This window comes from Balaenoptera borealis, assembly GCF_965194805.1.
Source record: "Balaenoptera borealis genome assembly, chromosome: 11".
Taxonomy (NCBI): Eukaryota; Metazoa; Chordata; class Mammalia; order Artiodactyla; family Balaenopteridae; genus Balaenoptera; species Balaenoptera borealis.
In genome coordinates, this window is record NC_138868.1 from 35,482,309 (window position 1) to 35,502,694 (window position 20,386).

The 20,386-nt window shown below is 37.8% G+C and overlaps 2 long non-coding RNA genes across 2 annotated transcripts in view; one reads left to right on the forward strand and one right to left on the reverse strand.

Annotated features, from left to right (window-relative positions):
- The window catches only part of LOC309606032, a 1,194,635-nt gene that overhangs the window by 812,688 nt on the left and 361,561 nt on the right, over positions 1-20,386 (forward strand). The gene's annotated exons all lie outside the window — the stretch shown is intronic.
- On the reverse strand, positions 753-18,679 carry LOC309606024. The gene is made up of 2 exons (XR_014231610.1): positions 18,571-18,679; positions 753-17,368 (listed from the first exon to the last, which is right to left on the reverse strand). It is a non-coding gene; the product is annotated as an uncharacterized lncRNA (long non-coding RNA).

Sequence of the window (20,386 nt, forward strand, 5' to 3'; positions counted from 1 at the left end):
TATAAATATCACTTAAATCTGTCTGGTCTATTGTGTCATTTAAAGCTTGTGTTTCCTTATTAATTTTCTGTTTGGATGCTCTGTCCATTGGTGTGAGGTGTTAAAGTCCCCCACTATTATTGTGTTACTGTTGAAATCCTCTTTTAGAGCTGTTAGCAGTTGCCTTATGTATTGAGGTGCTCCTATGCTGGGTGCATATATATTTATAATTGTTATTTCTTCTTCTTGGATTGATCCCTTGATCATTATGTAGTGTCCTTCCTTGTCTCTTGTAACATTCTTTATTTTAAAGTCTATTTTATCTGATATGAGTATAGCTACTCCAGCTTTCTTTTGATTTCCATTTGCATGGAATATCTTCTTCCATCCCCTCACTTTCAGTCCATATGTGTCCCTAGGTCTGAAGTGGGTCTGTTGTAGACAGGATATATATGGGTCTTGTTTTTTATTCATTCAGCAAGCCTGTGTCTTTTGGTTGGAGCATTTAATCCATCACGTTTAAGGTAATTATCGATATGTATGTTCCTATGACCATTTTCTTAATTGTTTTGGGTTTGTTTTGGTAGGTCCTTTTCTTCTCTTGTGTTTCCCACTTAGAGACGTTCCTTTAGCATTTGTTGTAGAACTGGTTTGGTGGTGCTGAATTCTCTTAGCTTTTGCTTGTCTGTAAAGCTTTGGATTTCTCCATTGAATCTGAATGAGATCCTTGCCGGGTAGAGTAATCTTGGTTGTAGGTTCTTCCCTTTCATCACTTTAAGTATATCATGCCACTCCTTTCTGGCTTGTAGAGTTTCTGCTGAGAAATCAGCTGTTAACCTTATGGGAGTTCCTTTGTATGTTATTTGTTGTTTTTCTCTTGCTGCTTTCAATAATTTTTCTTTGTGTTTATTTTTTGCCAATTTGATTACTATGTGTCTCGGCATGTTTCTCTTTGGGTTTATCCTGTATGGAACTCTCTCCGCTTCCTGGATTTGGGTGGCTGTTTCCTTTCCTATGTTAGGGAAGTTTTTGACTATAATCTCTTCAAATATTTTCTTGGGTCCTTTCTCTCTCTCTTCTCCTTCTGGGACCCCTATAATGTGAATGTTGTTGCGTTTAATGTTGTCCCAGAGGTCTCTTAGGCTGTCTTCATTTCTTTTCATTCTTTATTCTGTTCCACAGCAGTGAATTCCACCATTCTGTCTTCCAGGTCACTTGTCTGTTCTTCTGCCTCAGTTATTCTGCTATTGATTCCTTCTAGTGTATTTTTCATTGCAATTATTTTGTTGTTCATCTCTGTTTGTTCTTTAATTCTTCTAGATCTTTGTTAAACATTTCTTGCATCTTCTCGATCTTTGCCTCCATTATTTTTCCGAGGTCCTGGATCATCTTCACTATCATTATTCTGAATTCTTTTTCTGGAAGGTTGCCTATCTCCACTTCATTTAGTTGTTTTTCTGGGGTTTTATCTTGTTCCTTCATCTGGTACATAACCCTCTGCCTTTTCATCTTGCCTGTATTTCTGTGAATGTGGTTTTTGTTCCACAGGCTGCAGGACTGTAGTTCTTCTTGCTTCTTCTGTCTGCCCTCTGGTTGATGAGGCTATCTAAGAGGCTTGTGCAAGTTTCCTGATGGGAGGGACTGGTGGTGGGTACAGCTGGCTGTTGCTTTGGTGGGCAGAGCTCAGTAAAACTTTATTCTACTTGTCTGCTGATGGGTGGGGCTGGGTTCCCTCCCTGTTGGTTGTTTGGCCTGAGGCGACCTAACACTGGAGTCCACCCCGGCTCTTTGGTGGGGCTAATGGCAGACTCTGGGAGGGCTCACGCCAAGGAGTATTTCTCAGAACTTCTGCTGCCAGTGTCCTTGTCCTCACAGTGACACACAGCCACCCCGTCTCTGCAGGGGACCCTCCAACACTAGCAGGTAGGTCTCTTTCAGTCTCCTGTGGGGTCACTGCTCCTTCCTCTGGGTCCCAATGTGCACACTACTTTGTGTGTGCCCTCCAAGAGTGGAGTCTCTGTTTCCCCCAGTCCTGTCGAAGTCCTGCAATCAAATCCCAGTAGCCTTCAAAGTCTGATTCTCTAGGAATTCCTCCTCCTGTTGCCAGACCCCCAGATTGGGAAGCCTGACGTGGGGCTCAGAACTTTCACTCCAGTGGGTGGACTTCTGTGGTATAAGTGTTCGCCAGTCTGTGAGTCATCCACCCAGCAGTTATGGGATTTGATTTTATTGTGATTGCGCCCCTCCTACCATCTCACTGTGGCTTCTCCTTTGTCTTTGGATATGGGGTATCTTTTTTGGTGAGTTCCAGTGTCTTCCTGTTGATGATTGTTCAGCAGTTAGTTGTGATTCTGTTGTTCTTGTAAGAGGGAGTGAGAGCTCGTCCTTCTGCTCTGCCATCTCTAATCAATCTCCTCAGAAATTTTCTGAACATATGGGAGCATAGGTATGTGTGCATATGCAAGTATTTATTTTACACAAATGGGATCAAACTTCTCTTCAACTACCTCTTTTAGTTTATAACTCAGACATCACTCCATGTCAGCTTATATACATCTAACTTATTAAAATATTTTAGGTTTTTTGGGATCTAAGATGTACTGAGATGAGTCAAGCATACTGTACAGTTTGTGACAGGTAATTAACATCCATCCTTTCATGTTTTACCTTGTTTTGACCTTCGTACTTGATCCACACTTCCACTCCTTACTCCCATCCCCCATCCATCTCCACATCTACTCTAATGTTTTGTATATATGCCTTCGGATATGTATGTCTCACTGAAAATCCATGCAATATTGTTATGTAGGTCCACACATAAGCATACATACAATATTTTATGTATGTATGTGTTTTAATTTACATGAATAATATGCTTTTTATTTCTTTAAATCAATCCTGTGGTTTAAAGATCTCTCTGTGTTTCTGAATGTAACTCTAATTCATTGTTTCTGACAACTGCTTAGTATTCTATAAACTACATTTCATTAGGGAAAAGTTGCCCAATATTACTTTTATTTCTCACTTAATGACATTTGTTTTATTCTATTGGGTTGAATAGTACTAAGGAAACAAGAGCAATACAGGAGAGAGGTGATGTTATCTCAGAGGAGACAGATATCAGTTGGGGAGAAGAGCCTTTGGAGTTGTATTATTTGCTCATGTCCCATTTACAAACAGTTTTTGACTTTCAATGGTTCAGTTTAGGATTTTTCAGCTTTGTCATAGTGTGAAAGAGATAGAAACCATACTTGGAATTTTGAATTGTAATCTTTCCCTAGGCTAGTGATATACAGTACAATACCCTCTTGTGATCCTGGGCAGCATCACCAGGCCACAGGTCTCAGTCAGCCATGCAATCAACAGGGTAAGCAAACAATACACTTAAAACCATTCTGTACCCATATAACCATTTTATTTTTCACTTTCAGTACAGCATTCAATCAGTTATAAGAGATATTAAAAACTGTATTAGAAAATAAGCTTTGTGTTTGATGATTTTGCCCAACTATAGGCTAATGCAATAACTATTCTGAGCATGTTTAAGGTAGGCTAGGCCAAGCTATGATGTTTGGTAGGTTAGGTGTATTCAAAGTATTTTCAACTTACGATGGGTTTATTGGGATGTATCCCCATTGTAAGTCAAGGAAAAATATGTATACTGTAGGGAAACAAAATTTCCCACTCCAAAATGTCTCTTTTGCATGTGGATTATTTCAAGCTGAAAACAATCAAGTCCCAAAAGACTTGGGAAGAATCTTTGACCTTGCCCCTAACTGCCTGAAGAATTTAGGGGGTCTGTTCCAGAAATAGAGCTATCACCATAGATAACTCTAGTATGAACTAGTGTGGTAGACAAAGGAACCTAGCAGTCTCTTTGTTAAAAATTCTTCTCTGTGTCCCACTGTCTCTGTATGCCCCAGCAAACATTTATTTACCAAACATTTGCTTTTCCTTCTTCATGTTAATTGCCTTCCTCCCTTGTGAAGTCCCAAACCCCTACGCTTACCATCCTCTTTTGTCTTTAGCTGAAGATGCTATTTAAAGTGAGGGTTTCAGCCATTTTGGAAAGTTACTCAGTTCTCCTGGGTCTTTCCCATGTATACATGTTATTAAACTTTGTTTGATTTTCTCTTGTTAATGTGTCTCATGTCAATTTAATCCTTAGACTAGGCAGAAGAACCTAAAAGGGTAGAGGAAAATTTCTTTCTCCCCACAGTATCTAAGATCATAAGGACTTCATTAGGCTTTTTAAAAGGTGAATATTAAAATTAGTCTGTGTAGGCTAAAATCATGGGGTGCTTTGTACCATGGGAGTTAGCTAAGTTAATTCAACTCTGAAAGATAGATCCTGTGGTGAACAGGGATATAAAATGAATACTTATAAAGGGAAAATTATATAAATGTAAGAGAAATGCCTTACATAGAGAAAAGAGTTTAAAAATGTGTATTCAATATTGTGCAGGAAAAGAATACAGTATATTGGATCAAGCTAGCATATCTCTTAACTATTCAGTTATAGTTAAGTTTGATATATTGCATTTGCTGAGGTTTCAGTAGCTTCCCAAAACCAATTTACTTCTCTCCTTTGAATTTTGTATTTATCAAAAAATGGTTTGATTATTCAGTTGGCTTACTTGATACCATTATACTGGTAGGAAGTAAGGTTAAATATGGAAAGGGGGAAGGATGGGACCCTGGGATGGAATACAAACATTATGCTCATCTATTACAAAGCAACACAGTGGCATTTTGGTTGCTAAAATGTCTTGTGTGATTAACTGAGTGTTCGGCTACCACTGAAAATTGAATCATACTTGGATAAATAAGAATATGCAGCTTCTGGAATTTTAAGATGGAAATCCATACTCTGAAAATGTCGTGTCCCAAGAGGTGCTGTCCCTCAGAAGCTTTGCTGGTAGCCAGTTGATAATCCTGGGTAATACTCCTATGGTGCATTCCTAACATTGAAATCTTTTTTATTTAATTAAAAAAAAACCTCATCAATTGAGTTTGCATTCTGATTTTCCATCTTTCCTTCTTTCCTTCCTTCCTTGCATTCAACAGATATTTATTGAATGCCTACAGTGCCAGGCACTGTTCTAGGTGCTTCATAAATAAGGCAGATATGTTTTTTTATATGAAGTCTATAGTCTAAACAAAGTAGAGATGAAAAAACAAGAAACAGATAAGAATTTCAGAAAGAGCTATAATGAAAACAAAACAGGATAACATAATAGAAAGTAACTAGAGGTTGGAATAGTCTACTTTGTGTAGTTGATATGAAAAAGTCTCTCAAAAACAGTGTTATTTTATTATGACTTAATGAGGTAGAATGAGCCATGAAAGTATCTGGACAAGAGTATTCCAGAGAGAGGAAACAGCTTGTGAAAATGCCCTGAGGTGGAAACAAGCTTGGTATTAAAATTTTTAAACCTATACAAATTTAAACCAATATGGAATTAAATCCAAATTTACAGCATTTTGAAAATTCTAATTGTATATTTGGGCTTCAAGTTAACACAATCAGATGTGGAGTGTTAAACAGACAATTTTATTTTGGGGATGGGGGTGTATATAACAAGATTCATCTTGTTTATATGTCAGCTTTAGAGTAGATTAAAATGTGATTTAGGAGATCTTTCCATGTCATAATAAATGCGTTATCTTTGATTGGTTTATGCTGGTATTAATAAGATAATCAGATATTATATGTCAATTAATGTTAGCTTAGTTGCAAATTAGTAAGCCCAAATCACGGTTGGGCTAAAGTAGAAATTTATTGGATCAAAGAATCAAAGGAATAGTTTAACACAAAATTGGGGAAACAGAAGGAATAGAGCTGAGTCTCAATTACTACCAGGATTTGCTCTCCTTTTTTTTTTTTTTCCCTACTTGCTGCTGGGTTAACTTAATTTTTTCCTACTGTAGATGGATTTCTCCTGATTGGCAATTGGTATGGCCAGTGACAGCTTTTGAGTTTTGTATTTTTAAGCTTATACCACCAGCAGCTACACTATCTCTGAATCCTGTAAATCCCAGGTTAGGGCTCTGATTGGCTCAGCATGTGGAACAAGAAGTTGAAGCAGAAGTCAAGCAATACAGAAGCATGGTAGTTCTGCTGGCACAATTCAAAGAATGAGGGGTTGCTTTTCCTTGAAATGGGTGAGATTTCCGGTGGCCTCAGTCTGCAGTGGCTTCAAGCAGGGTTTCGGTTCCTGGCCAGTGATTGAAGTTGGGTCACAGCGGTGACAGCACCGAATCCTAGCCACTAGACCACTGGTCACTGACAAGGCCCTGGCCATACGGCTTTGCAGAAAAAGAATTCCCACAAAGACGGAAAGTAGTGAAACAAGAAAAGTATTTATTAGGAGATAAAAGAGTACAGTACGTGTGGATAGACACATGGGCAGCCTCAGAGAGAGAGTCGTGCCCTCGTGGCAGTTTGAATCACTTTAATGGGGCGTTTCTTCCTGGTTTCCTTTGGCCAATCATATTGATTTGCCTGGTTCAAAGTCCGTATTTGGTATAGCTCGGGATTTTCCCACGTGCCTGCGAATCTCTTAGCCAAGATGGATTCTACCGAAGAGGCCTATGGGTAAGAGCATTAGTTGGCATCACTCCCCTTTTGACCTCCAAGGAGCTTTTCTGTACATGTGTAGTCGGGGAGGTCTCCTGACTTCAAGAATGAGGAACACGTGGTCTCTTCTCTTCTATCTGGACAGTGTCCAGCCTCCTCTCTCAACTGTCGTGTTATTCCCGTCTCAGAGTCCACAAGGAATGAGCTCAAACCGTTTGCCCTGGGGCCCATCTTTCTCCTCCGTCAGGTGGAGAGTACGTGGGTTGGGAGATGCTGTGCAGTTACTACACTTGATATTCAATGCACTGTTATTTACCAATATCTATTTGAAAGCCAACATAAAACACTAAATCTACTCCCAGTATGGTTCTATTCCTGTCTACAACAACAATAACAACAACCAGAAGACAACAAAAAGGACCAGTAAGTTCTTCTCATTGTTCACCTTTAATCACAAAATTCAATTTGTTTAGAAACAAAGTTAACAAGGACAGAGGAAAAAGTCTTAACACCCTAAAACTACCCAAGTCGAATTTTTAAGATTGAAAGCAATTGTTCCAGATCTGAAAAATAATAGAATTAAGGAGGCATGGCTGTTTTGAATGTCTACATGAGTCACTGTACCAGAATAATAGCAAAACTCCACTCTAGGCTGATTACCTGTGAATGAGAGAATTAGTTTCATCTATTCAAAATATTTAAACCTATACCTCTGATTATTTTAAGGTAAAATGTGTGTGTGTCTCTTTCAAATTTAAATTATCTAGAGAATTGCCTCAATTCTATGCTTTACACTGCTTGTGATGGTTAATTTTATATGTCAACTTGACTGGGCTAAAGGATGCCCAGATGGCTGGTAAAATATCATTTCTGGGTTTGTCTGTGAGAGTGTTTCCAGAAGAGATTAGCATTTGAATAAGTAGACTGAGTAAAGAAGATTACCCTCATCAATGTTAGTGGGCATCATCCAATTCATTGAGGGCCTGATTAGAACAAAAAAGCAGAAGCAGGGTGAATTTGCTTGAGATGAGACATTCATCTTCTCCTGTCCTCAGACATCAGTGCTGCGGGATCTCAGACCTTCAGACTCACATTAAATTGCACCACTGGCTTTCCTGGTTTCTCCAGGTTGCAGATGGCAGATTATGGGACTTCTTCGCCTCCGTAATTGCATAAGAGAATTCCTATAACAAATATCATCATATAAATATATATCTCTTGTTTCTTCTATTTCTCTGGAGAACCCTGGCTGATACTCTGCTTCACAGTAAAGATTTAGAGATTATGTATTTGATTTGAGCATTTTAGACAAACATTGACAATTCAGTTCCTAGAATGGAATTCTTCTATTTGCCATTCTATACTGACTATACCAACAGGTTAATCACCATCTGTACTCTTTGTGTGTGCAGTGTGTTTTTATTTAGGATGTCTGTACTGTGTGCACATTCAGTTTAACTGAAATTCTACAATAAAGATGATTTTTAATATAACCCCTACCTTCAAACCTCAAAATTTTTTTTTACTGATTATCAAAACATCTAAAGATGTTTAGTGCCATTAGGATAATTTAGCATTTTAGGGAATTTGTTGTTTATTTTTGGATTTGTTCAAATCTTTTCAGATTATAATGAAGTGGCAGCAATGAACAATAAGAAAATTATGCAGCACACAATTTCCTACTAAGGAATAATCACATACCAATTACCTTAAGGGAGCAATCACATTCTCCTGTTGCTTGCCCTTAGCTCCTCTACTTACATCATTTTGGAAGCAGATAAACTTTATGAAGATTTAAGATGCTTCAAAATACCATTCTATTTATTTATTTTTTCCTATTAAACTCCACTAATACAGTCTAGGAAACTGGGAGAACAAATAGATAATGTTCCTTCTACAGAAACTTTTAACCAAAAATGTACTTCTTTGAGATTACCTATTTAAATAACTGAGGATTGGTTTGTGCTTATTCTAACAGATGTTTTAAAGGGTTATTTTTTTGTACACTCATTTCTTACAGCACCAATCATGAGGCATTTACAATAGGTTTTCTTGTATGATAATTGAGATATGTCTAATCTAGATTGTGTTACTTCCATTGTACCCCAGACTCTGTTCAAGGAAGATGACCCCTCAGAATTGCCTCAGGTGATTGGGGCATTGTGAATCATTTATTCCTCTATGTGGGTTTAAAATGATTTCCAAAACTATGAAACATTTTGTAAATGAGGAGGGCTTGTTTGTTGTAGCTCCACGCCCCAGACTTATGATTCAAAGTAGATTAAAGAAAGACAGTGGTCCCTGGTGAAGGCCTATTATGTAAACTGATCTAAGTGGGTAGGGCGGTATGCAGCAGAAGCCTCTGAGGTGAGAGGCAATAGACTTTGTATAGTTCCCTCGCTCACACCTCACTGTTAATGAGATGTTACAGGGTCTCCTACCAAATTCTTATATCACTTTACTACTGAGCAGGCACGAACTGTTGTTTCTGTAATGTGACACCCCATTCTATGACTGGAAACACTCCAAATGTACCATGTTTGAACGGTTCTTTCTAAAATGGACTCTAGGTTAGCCACCTTCTTATTGGATAAGGTGATAGGAGCATTTGTTAGACCAGGGGGACCCAGGTCCCAAATAAGTTCTAGAGCTAAAGTGATGCTTTGAAGGTGTTGAGCACTTGGCAGATTTTGATATGTGGTTCAGGAAAAGGCCCTGGAGCTTATAAAATATTTCTAGTTAACAAGAGGTCTTGAACGCCACTTATTTTTACCAATGGGGAAAATCAACATTCCTTTTGTAAATTAACAGCTGTGTTATTAGAATATATTTAGAATAAATATTTGAAATGCTGGCATATTCACTTTGGAATGTGGATTCTTGATTGCAGCACTGTAAATTCTAAGTAGCTGTCCCTAGGGTGCAAATTAAAGTTAATTCACACACATAAACATGCACAGTGCACACACCCACAAACACAGATCTACATAATATACTATTATTTATATGGAAGTATCTTAATATAAATTGCCACACAAATTATAACAAGGCAATGAAATCATATTTCAGAACCTCCATAATCTAGAATTCTTTACAATTAATACCTTCTCTACCCCAGTAGAATCAAATGCCACCTCCTCTATGTATCCATAACCCTGTGCACTCAGGAATAAACTGAGTTCCTACATGCACTTTGCTTGTAGTCCTCTTCCACCAACATGCAAGTTTTTGGTCACAAATAAATTATAACTGAAAGAAAAATATGTTCCAGTGATTCCTGTGCTTCATACTTTATTCTTTCTTCTACTGTCTCTTCATTCTTCCTACTCAAGAGGAATTGTTGGGGTGGGTGGAAGCCAGGACCAGGAACCAGCAGAAGAGAGATACCACTTAGCTACATAGTATCATAAATAAATAAGTACCAAATTTGGCCTTGCCTTCTCCTACTCTTTCCCTTGGATTTCATCAAAGGTATCAACTATGTGACAGGTTGGGCAAGCACCAAACAATGGATTTAGAAAAGTATGGAGCCATAATCAAATCTCTATAACTGAGATACTTACAAATATAAAAAGGAACATACTATTTTGTATGAATATTAAATGTCATCATTGTAGTATGTCTCTTATTACACTAGCCCTCTAAAAATGAGATTCCAGAATGCTCTTTTTGCTTTTGTAATTCTCAGTTTCTGGAATAGTTAAATGGAGAACTCCCCCATGGAAACAGCAGATGGCACGTTTCATGGTGTCCCTTCTAATAGTTTCTAGGAGTGTCTCTCCCTTGATTTTGTGAGGTCTTTGAGGACAAGAACTGGGTGTTGTTCATTTTTGTATCTCTACCACTGACTCCTTAGTAGATATTCAAAACTGTACATTGAATAAAAGAGTGAATGAATAAAAATATGAACCAATGAAGGAAATATATACATGCTCGTTTATAGAAATGAAAGAAAAGTAGAATGGTAAAAAAGCCAAGTGAGGTCATTTAAATCTTTGGCCAGTAGGGGGTAGATTAAATCTATTTTTTTTTTTCTGTAAATAGCAAGATGAGCAAATTTTTACTTCCTCCTTTAGAAACTTGCATACTTAAAGTTCAGTAGAAACAAACAATTAGCCTTGTGAGGGTGCCTGTAAAGTAACTGTTTATAAAAGTGAAAATTTATTGTTACTCTTTAATATTTTAAGCAACCAGGTATAATGATTTGCTGTGACTTGAGAGAAGTGAAAAAGTGGGGAGTGAGGATATCAAGGCAACTACTATTCCAGGCAGATGAGTTGCGAGGGCACAGCCCTGAGGCCTGTTCAAGAAGTGGTGATTGGAGCAGAGAGAGTTGGGGAGAGTAGAGGGAGAGACTGTTGGAGACTGAACTGGGTAAGGACTTGGTATTTCACTCTGAATGAGGTAGGAGGACTTTAAGAAGTTTGAGTAGAAGAATGTAATAATTGACATATTTTAAAAGTATCATTCTGGCTACTGTGATATCAGGATAGAGACACAGAATGGAAGTCAGAAACCTGCTAAAGGGCACATGGGGGTTTTTCTGTTGGAGGAGATGGAAAATAGATGAAAGAGATCATCTCAGGAAGTGAGAAATACAGAGAACAACTCTGCTGATGTGTGTTGGGGACTGTGTGGCTAATCTTCCACTTTCGATAAGGTCATTAGGGTCAGTCTTTCTTAGGAAGTAACATTTTAGCTTAGATGAGAAGATGAGAAAACCCAGCTTTATGAATATAAAGGAGCAGAGGATGCTTGGCCAAAGAATAGCAAGGATGAGCATTGCTCAAACATCACACAGTGATTAATGAATTTTCAGTTAACACTAAGCCATCAAGTCAAAATTTGAACCCTTTAATGTGGTTCAGATTTGGGAGGTGTGTGGTGGAGTTGAAGTGCACAGGCTTCAAAGCCAGGCTAATTTTACTTCATTTCAAAATTTCCCCCTTATGAGTTATATGACCTAAGATGAGTCACTAAACCTCTCTGAGCTTCACTGGCCTCATTTGAAAATGGGAATAAAACTGACCAGACAGTGCTGTTGTGAGGATTAAATGAGACAACACGCATAAAGTATCTAGCATAACTCCTGATGTGTATTTTGTGTTCAACACTTATTATTCCCTTCTTAAAATGAAGAAAAGGATAATGCGTCATCACAGCTGAATAAGATAAAGATGTTGTTTCTTTGTAGTAGACAATTCTAACATGGAGTATGGGGAATTGCTTTCCCCTACTTCTCAGTGCTTTGCTTCACATACAGATGGGTTCTGTTGACCCTCTATTAGAGGAAAGGATGGGTTTGGAGTTGACAGTTGTATAGCAGGGGTGCTGAGTGGGCCACCTTCTTGAGCTTAGCCTTACTTAGGGTTAATAGTTCATCGTTATGCTATGCTGGCCTAGGGTAGAAGATTCTTTGATAACCGGAAGAGGAAATATCCCCAGACACAAGTCCAAGAGATGCAGAGTCTTGGAGGCCACGGCTCAGAGTTATGTACTGTCTGCAACAAAAGTGACTTTTTAAATTTAACACAGAACTTAGTGATCCATAATTTCAAATGCAAATATTGAATAAAAGACTTAAAATTTTTGTTGGTTATTTTATTCTGAAAAATTATTTTTAACATTTCACTAGTAAGTATGATTCTCTGTCTAGTGCTTCAGAACTGTAACCTTTGTTTTTCTGTGACTCAGTATAATTCTATTTCAAGAGCTCATTCCCCTGATGATAGGAGCTAAAATCTCAATCAGTTCAAGGTCCTTGCCCCTCTCCCCCAGGTTGGTGGCTGAATTCCGTAGCTCATGTTGCAGGGCACATTGATGTCTGGCTCCTGACTGTCATCTATACATGCAGACATCTTCTGTGATGTCAGTCATCTGGCCTAGTCCTGAGCCATTGATTCCTACAAATTGCTGTTGTGCTGTCCTTTGCCCTAGGTCTGGCTCTTTCTGCTGCCTCAGAGTGCCTCCTGGGAGCATGGAAAACCATTGACTGCTCTCCCTGTCTACTCTGAAGCTATGGGAAACTGGGGGATGGGGTGGGGCCAGGGGCTGTACAGGCATGTACCCTGTAGCCATTTCTACTTTAGTGTTTCTGGGAGTAGCTTCTCAGGAATATCACCCCCTTTCTCAGCTTTCTTCATTTCCTTCTGACTTTTTTCTGTTTAGGTTTTTACAGTTTGAAAGCTGCAAACTGAATTAAGCATTCTGCTGGGTCATCCCATCCCTGGAATAGTAAGACCAGATGCCTAGTTGCTCTAATTAGGAGAAGGGGTTGGGTAATGAGAAACATCTTGGTTAAAAACATTGATTAATATTTCAAAATAATTTTGGTATTTCCATCACTTATGTAGAAAAATGCAGTTGATGAAATAATCTTTTATCAACTTTAATCAAAGCTAGTTTTAGGTGTGGAGAAAGGATAGTTACCCCCTAAACAGGGAGGGGGGTCAATATTCATTGTTACATCTATGGCGCATCTCCTGAATTTTGTTCCTCAGTGTTCTTTTATTTTTTTATTTTTTATAAATTTATTTTTATTTATTATTTACTTATTTTGGCTATTCTGGGTCTTTGTTGTGGCATGCAGGCTTCTCTAGTTGTGGCGTGTGAGCTCTCTGGTTGCGGCGTGCAGGCTCTAGAGAGCATGGGCTTAGTACTTGCTACGCATGGGCTTAGTTGCAATATGTGGGATCTTAGTTCCCGGACCAGGGATCGAACCCAGGCCCCCTGCATTGGGAGTGCAGCGTCTTAAACACTGGACCACCAGGGAAGTCCCTCTCAGTGTTCTTTTAAAGATAAACTTTTTTGAGTGACTCAGATCAGCAATATTTAAAGATTGCCCCTATCTCATATTCTTAGTTTTGTATAAATCATGTCCCCTAGTCAAAAGGAGTATCACAAGCAAGTTGGTTTATATTTATTTTGTACTGCTAAAACATGGTCCTAGAGATTATGATCATGAAAGACTTCAATATATTACTGTATTACAGTATACAGTATATACTGTATTAGCACTATTTTAGCCAAAAGCCACAGAAATCTAATTTAAACTCCTGAAGCTAAAAGGAGAATATATTGGCTTATATATTTGGAACCACTTGATTCTGCATATCAGAATTAAGTGACATAAATTGTATTATTGAAGTTTTCTTTGTTGTTGTCTGTCTCTTCTGTCTCCATCGTTTAGCTCTTCTTCCTTCTACATGTAGGTTCAGTTCTCAGACTTTCTGTGGTAGGAGAGATAACCAAGCTTATATCCTTATAGCTTGTGAGTCAAAAAAAGAACTCTTTTTTTTTCCGCACCCCCCTCAGTCTCCAAATATCTATTATCTGGAAGACTTATACTTCTTTAGGCCATGTGTCCATTCTTAATCCAATCACAGTACTAGAGAGATAGAGTCTCTGATTGGCTGGCCTTAATTACATGTTCACAGCTGTAATTGACAGCTTCACCAGGACCACATGGAAGGTGGAAGCATTGATTCCTGATAGAAAAAGCAGAGAATGGAGAAGGGCTACAACAACAAAACAGATCTCCACTACAAATTAGCAGAGGGGGTAGGCTGAGGCTCTCTTTGTGTTTCTCTTTAAATTTATTTTGGGGGCTAAGTACACATTCATGATTGGTTCATGCATCATGAATGGAGACTCATAATACCCAAAGCACCTTACGAGAAAAGATAATGGCTATTTCCATATCTCTCAACTAGGTTTTTACCTTGGTTTTAGAGATACTCTATGGAATTTCTCATTAAGATATATTTTGTTATTTTTCCCCTCCTAACACTTCCTCCATCCTGTGTCACCATGTACAAAGGTGCTTTTGTGACTAAATTTGCACAGTTGGTTGAACAGGCTATTAGTAAGCCAGAATAGGTGGTGATAAAAATTTGTTTGTGTGGGATTTGATCCAGTGTGCTAAAAAAAAATTATTTCGAAGTTTCTTTGGAAGTAACCTCCTTCTAGATTAAAAAAAAAACAAAAACAAAACTGCAGAATCCTTCATCATATATCACACTTGTATCTCAGAATCTAGTTCCTCTTCTTCACTTTGTTTCTATGGCATGATACATGCTCCTGCCAAAGTCAGAATTATCAGTGATATGGAGAATGAGACTAAATCAGATTTACTGTAGCTTGTGGACAAAGCACCTCCAAATCAGGCAGAAAATGTCAATATCATTGACCTCGAGGGAGATATGTGGTTTTTGTACAGTGTAGCTTTGGACTCTTCAGCCAGCAGCAAAGCATCAAAACAGCAGCATAGAGGGATTTTCTCATGACCAGAATATAAAGTGTCATTGATCCAGACTTAGGAAGGGCTATAACAGTTCCAAGTCTGTACTGGGAGAACTGAACATGTGGCCAAAAAATCTGAAATTCTAATCCTGGCTCTTTCTCTGCATCTCTGGGATTTCTTGCTTAATCACTGAACCTCTTTCTGCATTACTTTCCACTTTGATATAAATATGATGATAATAGTTCTCATGGAATCTGGACTAGATATTGCTGCTCTTTTTATTTATGGCTATACTATTTTCATTAATAATATTGTAATGGTTAGTTTTATATGTTAACTTGATTGGACTAAAGAATGCCCAGATAGCTGTAAAACATTTCTGAATGTGTCTGTGAAAGTATCTCCAGAAAAGGTTAGCACTTGAATCAGTAGATTGAGTACTGATGCATTGGTGAATCATCCTCACCAATGCAGATGAGAGTCATCCAATCCACTAAGGACCTAAATAGCACAAAAAGTGGAGAAAGAGCCAATCTTTTCTCTCTGCTTGAGCCGAGACATCCATTGTCTCCTGCACTCTGACATTGGACCTTTGGACTCAGTCCAGGACTTAGACTGATATTCTGATTCTCAGACCTTCAGCCTTGGACTGAATTACACCACCAGTTTTCCTGGTTCTTCAGCTTGAAGACAGCAGATCATGGGACTTCTTGGCCTCCATAACCATGAGTCAATTCCTGTAATTTATTATATATCCTAAGGATTCCATTTTTCTGGAGAACCTGGACTAATACAAATATCCTCATTTAATATTTCGTACATGATGTGTGTGCCTTTACAGAGACTTCACATTTGTGATGTCATTTAATCTTTTCAACAACCCAGCCAAGAGAGTATTTTTATTCCAACTTTTAGAAAAAGAAACTGAGAAATACAGAGGTGAGGTGACTTCTCTATAAGCCCTAGAATAACATGGAAAGTTCCAGGACTTAAACTTCTGTCTCTATATTTTGACACATTGCTTGTTCTTATCTTTCTTTTTGATTTTGTGATTATATATCCCTCTCTTTGCTAGTAAAAATGTCTTCACTCTAAAGCCATGCATTTCTTTCTTCTGTGTCTTCCATGCTTCTTTGTAAAAAAAATAAATAGAAGCTTATATTTAATGAGTATTCACTATAGGACAAAATCTATGCAAATTGTTTTACAGTCATTGTTTCATTTATTTCTGGCTGAAACATTATAATTTAGGTACTATTCTTATCCTTATTTTACAGATGCGTATATTGGGCCTTAAAGAGTTTAAGAAACCTGCTTACCGTCACACACTGACAATCTGAGCTCTTAAGTACTTTCAGATACTGTCTCCCTGATTTACAGCAGCTGCTTTCTGGTATCTCTTTCCAGCTACTTCAAAAAAGATGGATTAGGTAGCTGTGCCCCTACAAGAGTAATTTTCTTCATTATACGAAGTTTTTTCCTGTATTTCCACATTGCTATCCTTACCTTCCTTTAGTTAGGGCATGCCAATTGAACATGCCTTTCCCCCTTTATTCATTTTCAGTTTAACAGAACAAACATGTAGGGAAATCTGTCTTGCCACGTCACTTGTCATAGTCTCCCTGGGGAATATTGCCCATGTCCATGCTTTACCTTTTACCTAAAGCTGATGACTCCCAAATATGGTATTCTGAGGGATGCAAAGAGGACTGCTGATTTAAAAATTATGTGTACTACTAAGTTTGGAAGACAATGGATTTTTAACAATCGATCTTTTCATGGCATTTGGCATGCTGATAAATATTGTGACTCACTAAGAAGATCCAGTATTAGGCCTTACTCAAACTTATTTTTTGTGGAACCCGTCTTGGAAGAACATCTTGCATAACTAATGTTCCTTGGAACCTAACTAAGGATATTGTGTCCAAATTTCTGATTCCTCATTAGACCTGTACTGGGCTCCAGGTATACATTTCTAAGTTCATTCTTGATATCTAGATTTGAATAACACATAGCTGTCTCAAAATCAGCATCAGATTTTTCTTTTCATTCTATTTTTCTGATTAACCACATACATTTATTTGGAGTACATGAAAAAAGAGGTGAGGGGAGAAAAAATATTTGAATAAATAATGCCTGAAAAATTCCCAAATATGATGATCAGAACTACAAACACGCATATTCAAGAAGCCCAACGATTTCTTAGCTGACTATATGTTAATAAAATTACGTTAATACGCCCCATAATCAACTTGCTGAAAAGCAATGATAAAAAGAAGATCTTAAGAGCAGCCTGAGAAAAATAATATATTACATACAGAGGAAGAAAATAAGATTCACAACCAGAAGACAATATAGAATGACATTTTTAATAAACTGAAAGAAAAGAACTGTCAACCTGGAATTCTATAATCTGCAAAATAACCTTTGAAAAATATAAGAGATATAATGATTTTTTTTTCAGACAAATAAAGCTGAGAGAATTCCTTACCAGCAGATCTGCACTCAAGAAATTTTAAAAGTAGTTCTTTAGTCCAGGGAAAATACTACCAGATGGAAATTTGGATCTACATAAAGGAATGAAGAGCACAGCAAATGGTAAATATGTGGGAAATGGTAAAATGCAATTTTTCTAATTTTTAATTTCTCTAAAAATAGTTGACTGTTTAAAGCAAAAATAATAACAAATGAAATTTATAACTATGTAGATGTGAAATGTATGATAATAACACCACAAAGGAGATGAGGGAGAAAATGGAGGTCTATTGTTGTAATGTTCTTATACTATATGTGAAGTGCTATAATATTAAATGAAGATAAACCATAATAAAGATGTGTATTGTAAACCCTAGAGCAATGATTGAAAAAAAATACAAAGAGGTAGGACTAATAAGCCAATAAAGGAGAAAAAAATGGAAACATAAAAACATTAAGTTAATTTTTTAAAAAGTAGGAGAAGAAGGGAAAAAAGCCTATTCTAATAATCCAGGAGGGAGATGATAGTTTCTTGGATTGTGGTAGTTGTACTGGATATTGTTATTTGTAGTAGTGTTCTGTACAGGTCTCAGCCTATCAATAACTAGTGTTGTAGCTAGACTGGCCCTTGTGATTCTTTTATGATTAAAAGTCACCCACAGCAATAACCATCAGGGAACTTTGAAAGAGATAAGGTTTATTATTTATGAATCTTGGAAATTACCCAGTACACCTGGGGTCACACAGCGAGGTCACCTGTACATGGAGAGAACGCAAGTGCAGGCCTGGGGTTCTGCTTTTATTGGGGACAAAGTGGGGGCCTGAGGTTTTGAGGGCTCACTCTTTGTTGGTGAATTGAAAGCGTAATAGTGGGAATTTAAAGCCCCAGGAAGAGAAAAAGCAAGTGGCCCAGATGGTTAGTTGTAAAAATCAACCAAGATCTCTAAAACAAACGGTGGAGAGCAGCTCAGAGAGTTTAGCAATTTGACCATAGTTACAAAGCTAATAAGTGGGGTGCTGGTGTTGGAATTAGATGATCTGACTTCTGAGTCCAAGCCTCATGATCCTCTAGAGTAATCCTGCTGGTTCTTTAACTTACTGATTCAGAGTCCAATTTTCTCTCATTTATTTTTCTATTCTTTCTAGCCCTGACTCAGGCCACCCCAATCTGGACTGTCATTACAGGACGGATTTATTCTTGACCATTTTGTGCCTCCCCTGATTCTTCTGCTCACTCAGAGTGAAAGCAGGGGAAAAGAACACAAACATACAATGATCCATCTTTATTCCTTACCTCTTAGCTCTGACAAACAGACTGCATTTGCTGACCTAGCTCCAGGGGAGGCAATTCTCATCCCAAGTGAAGATCTCATTGCTGGCTCTGTTGGTTTCAAAGATCCAGCTGGCCTTGTGCTGCCCAACACTTATCCACGGCAGTTCACAGATACTGGTTCTTAGGATGGGAATGTCCCAGCTCAAGTCACAATTAGAAAGGACGTTGCTCATGAACCCAAGGTTCCTAGGCAACAGATAAAGAGTCAATTGAATGTTATTGGCTGCACATCCCGTCCTGCTGCTGTGTCCATGGTGCTTGTTATAGAGGCTCTTGGTTACTTTTCTACATGCTCATCTGCTAAGATGGCAGCATGCCCTCTTGTTCTGTATTTGGATTCCTGCCCGTGGCCATGGATACCAGGCCATGACAGATGCCTGCAGGTCAACGCAAGTGTTAGATCTTTTCTACGTATGTCTCCTCTGGCAGCAACAGACCTTGTAAGACATATGCACACCTGTTGAATGTCATATGCCAAACAACATGGCTATTTGGGAATGGGATTAGGAAAAGGCAGCTGCCATAAAGTCAGCCCTCATCACATGTGAAACTTGGAGTGTCAAAATCCCTCATACCTTGCTGGGAGGACAGGACTGTCAGAGGGCATGAGGAAAGTTCAGGACAGCAAGGGGTGCCAAGTGATTATGAAATCTCACACAAACACAGACGATGGAATAGCAGGTATTACTGTGAACCTTCTCCAAAATGGGCAACTTGATGGAAGCAGAATCTGACAAGGTTGAGAGAAGTCTGTGTAATGAACTCACTGGCCTTTATAATAGAAAAGTGAAGGATCTAAATCTCACCCTTGTGTTTGAAACCTATAAGAAATGTTTTCCAGAAGCCTTAATTCTAGGCATTTGAAACTCAGACAAGTGCACTCATGTATATTGCTTGTGAGCTTCCTTATTTTATTATAAGCTGTAGCAGTGATCTCAGTGGGGTGCAGAGGATACAGCATCCTCAGATACTCTTTACTCTTACAGATCAAGAATAGAATGGGGTGGAAAAATTATTTGATTTTTAAATCAAAGCTTGATAATTCTGTGATAATTTTAATATCAAAAGCTTTAAATATTGATCAAGAAAACTATGTGTAGATATATTTAAAGAGTATAATTTGATGAAACACTGTGGCATTACATTGATTTATGATATTTAATCCTTTTCTTGATGAGTCTTAAGAAGAAAAAAATGCATCAACATTTTTTGTGTCAACATTTTTGACTTCTACATGCTGGATATTATACATACATATACAAACTTACTCCTCACACCAACAACTCTATGAGATAGATACCTTCACCCCCATTAATAATAATAATGTATAATAATAATTATTATCACATAGTATGTTATTATTAAATAATGTATTAGTATTGTTAGTTCCAATAACCTAAAGTAATTTTGTGTTTATTTAACACCTTTGACCCCTAGGTACTAATAATCTAAGCCTAGGAATAATCAAGGGATTTATGAAGAATAGGAGGAGTATCAGGCAGATTTAGAGCAAATTTGTTTTACAGTTCTCCTCTAGTAAAGACAAATATTTTGTAGGTTTCTGAGTGAAAGGAGAGTTTTAGATTTTATATATTTAAATATATAGGTTAGACTCTAAGCTATATATTGGCAAGGATCACACAATATTATGAGTGACCATTATTATGGCAAGGATTGCTCATTATTATGGCCCTAGTGCAAAGCACAGGAACTGGACATCGAATTTGTTGAATGAATAAATGAATGGTGGGTTCAGAGATAATTGGCAATGCCCTCC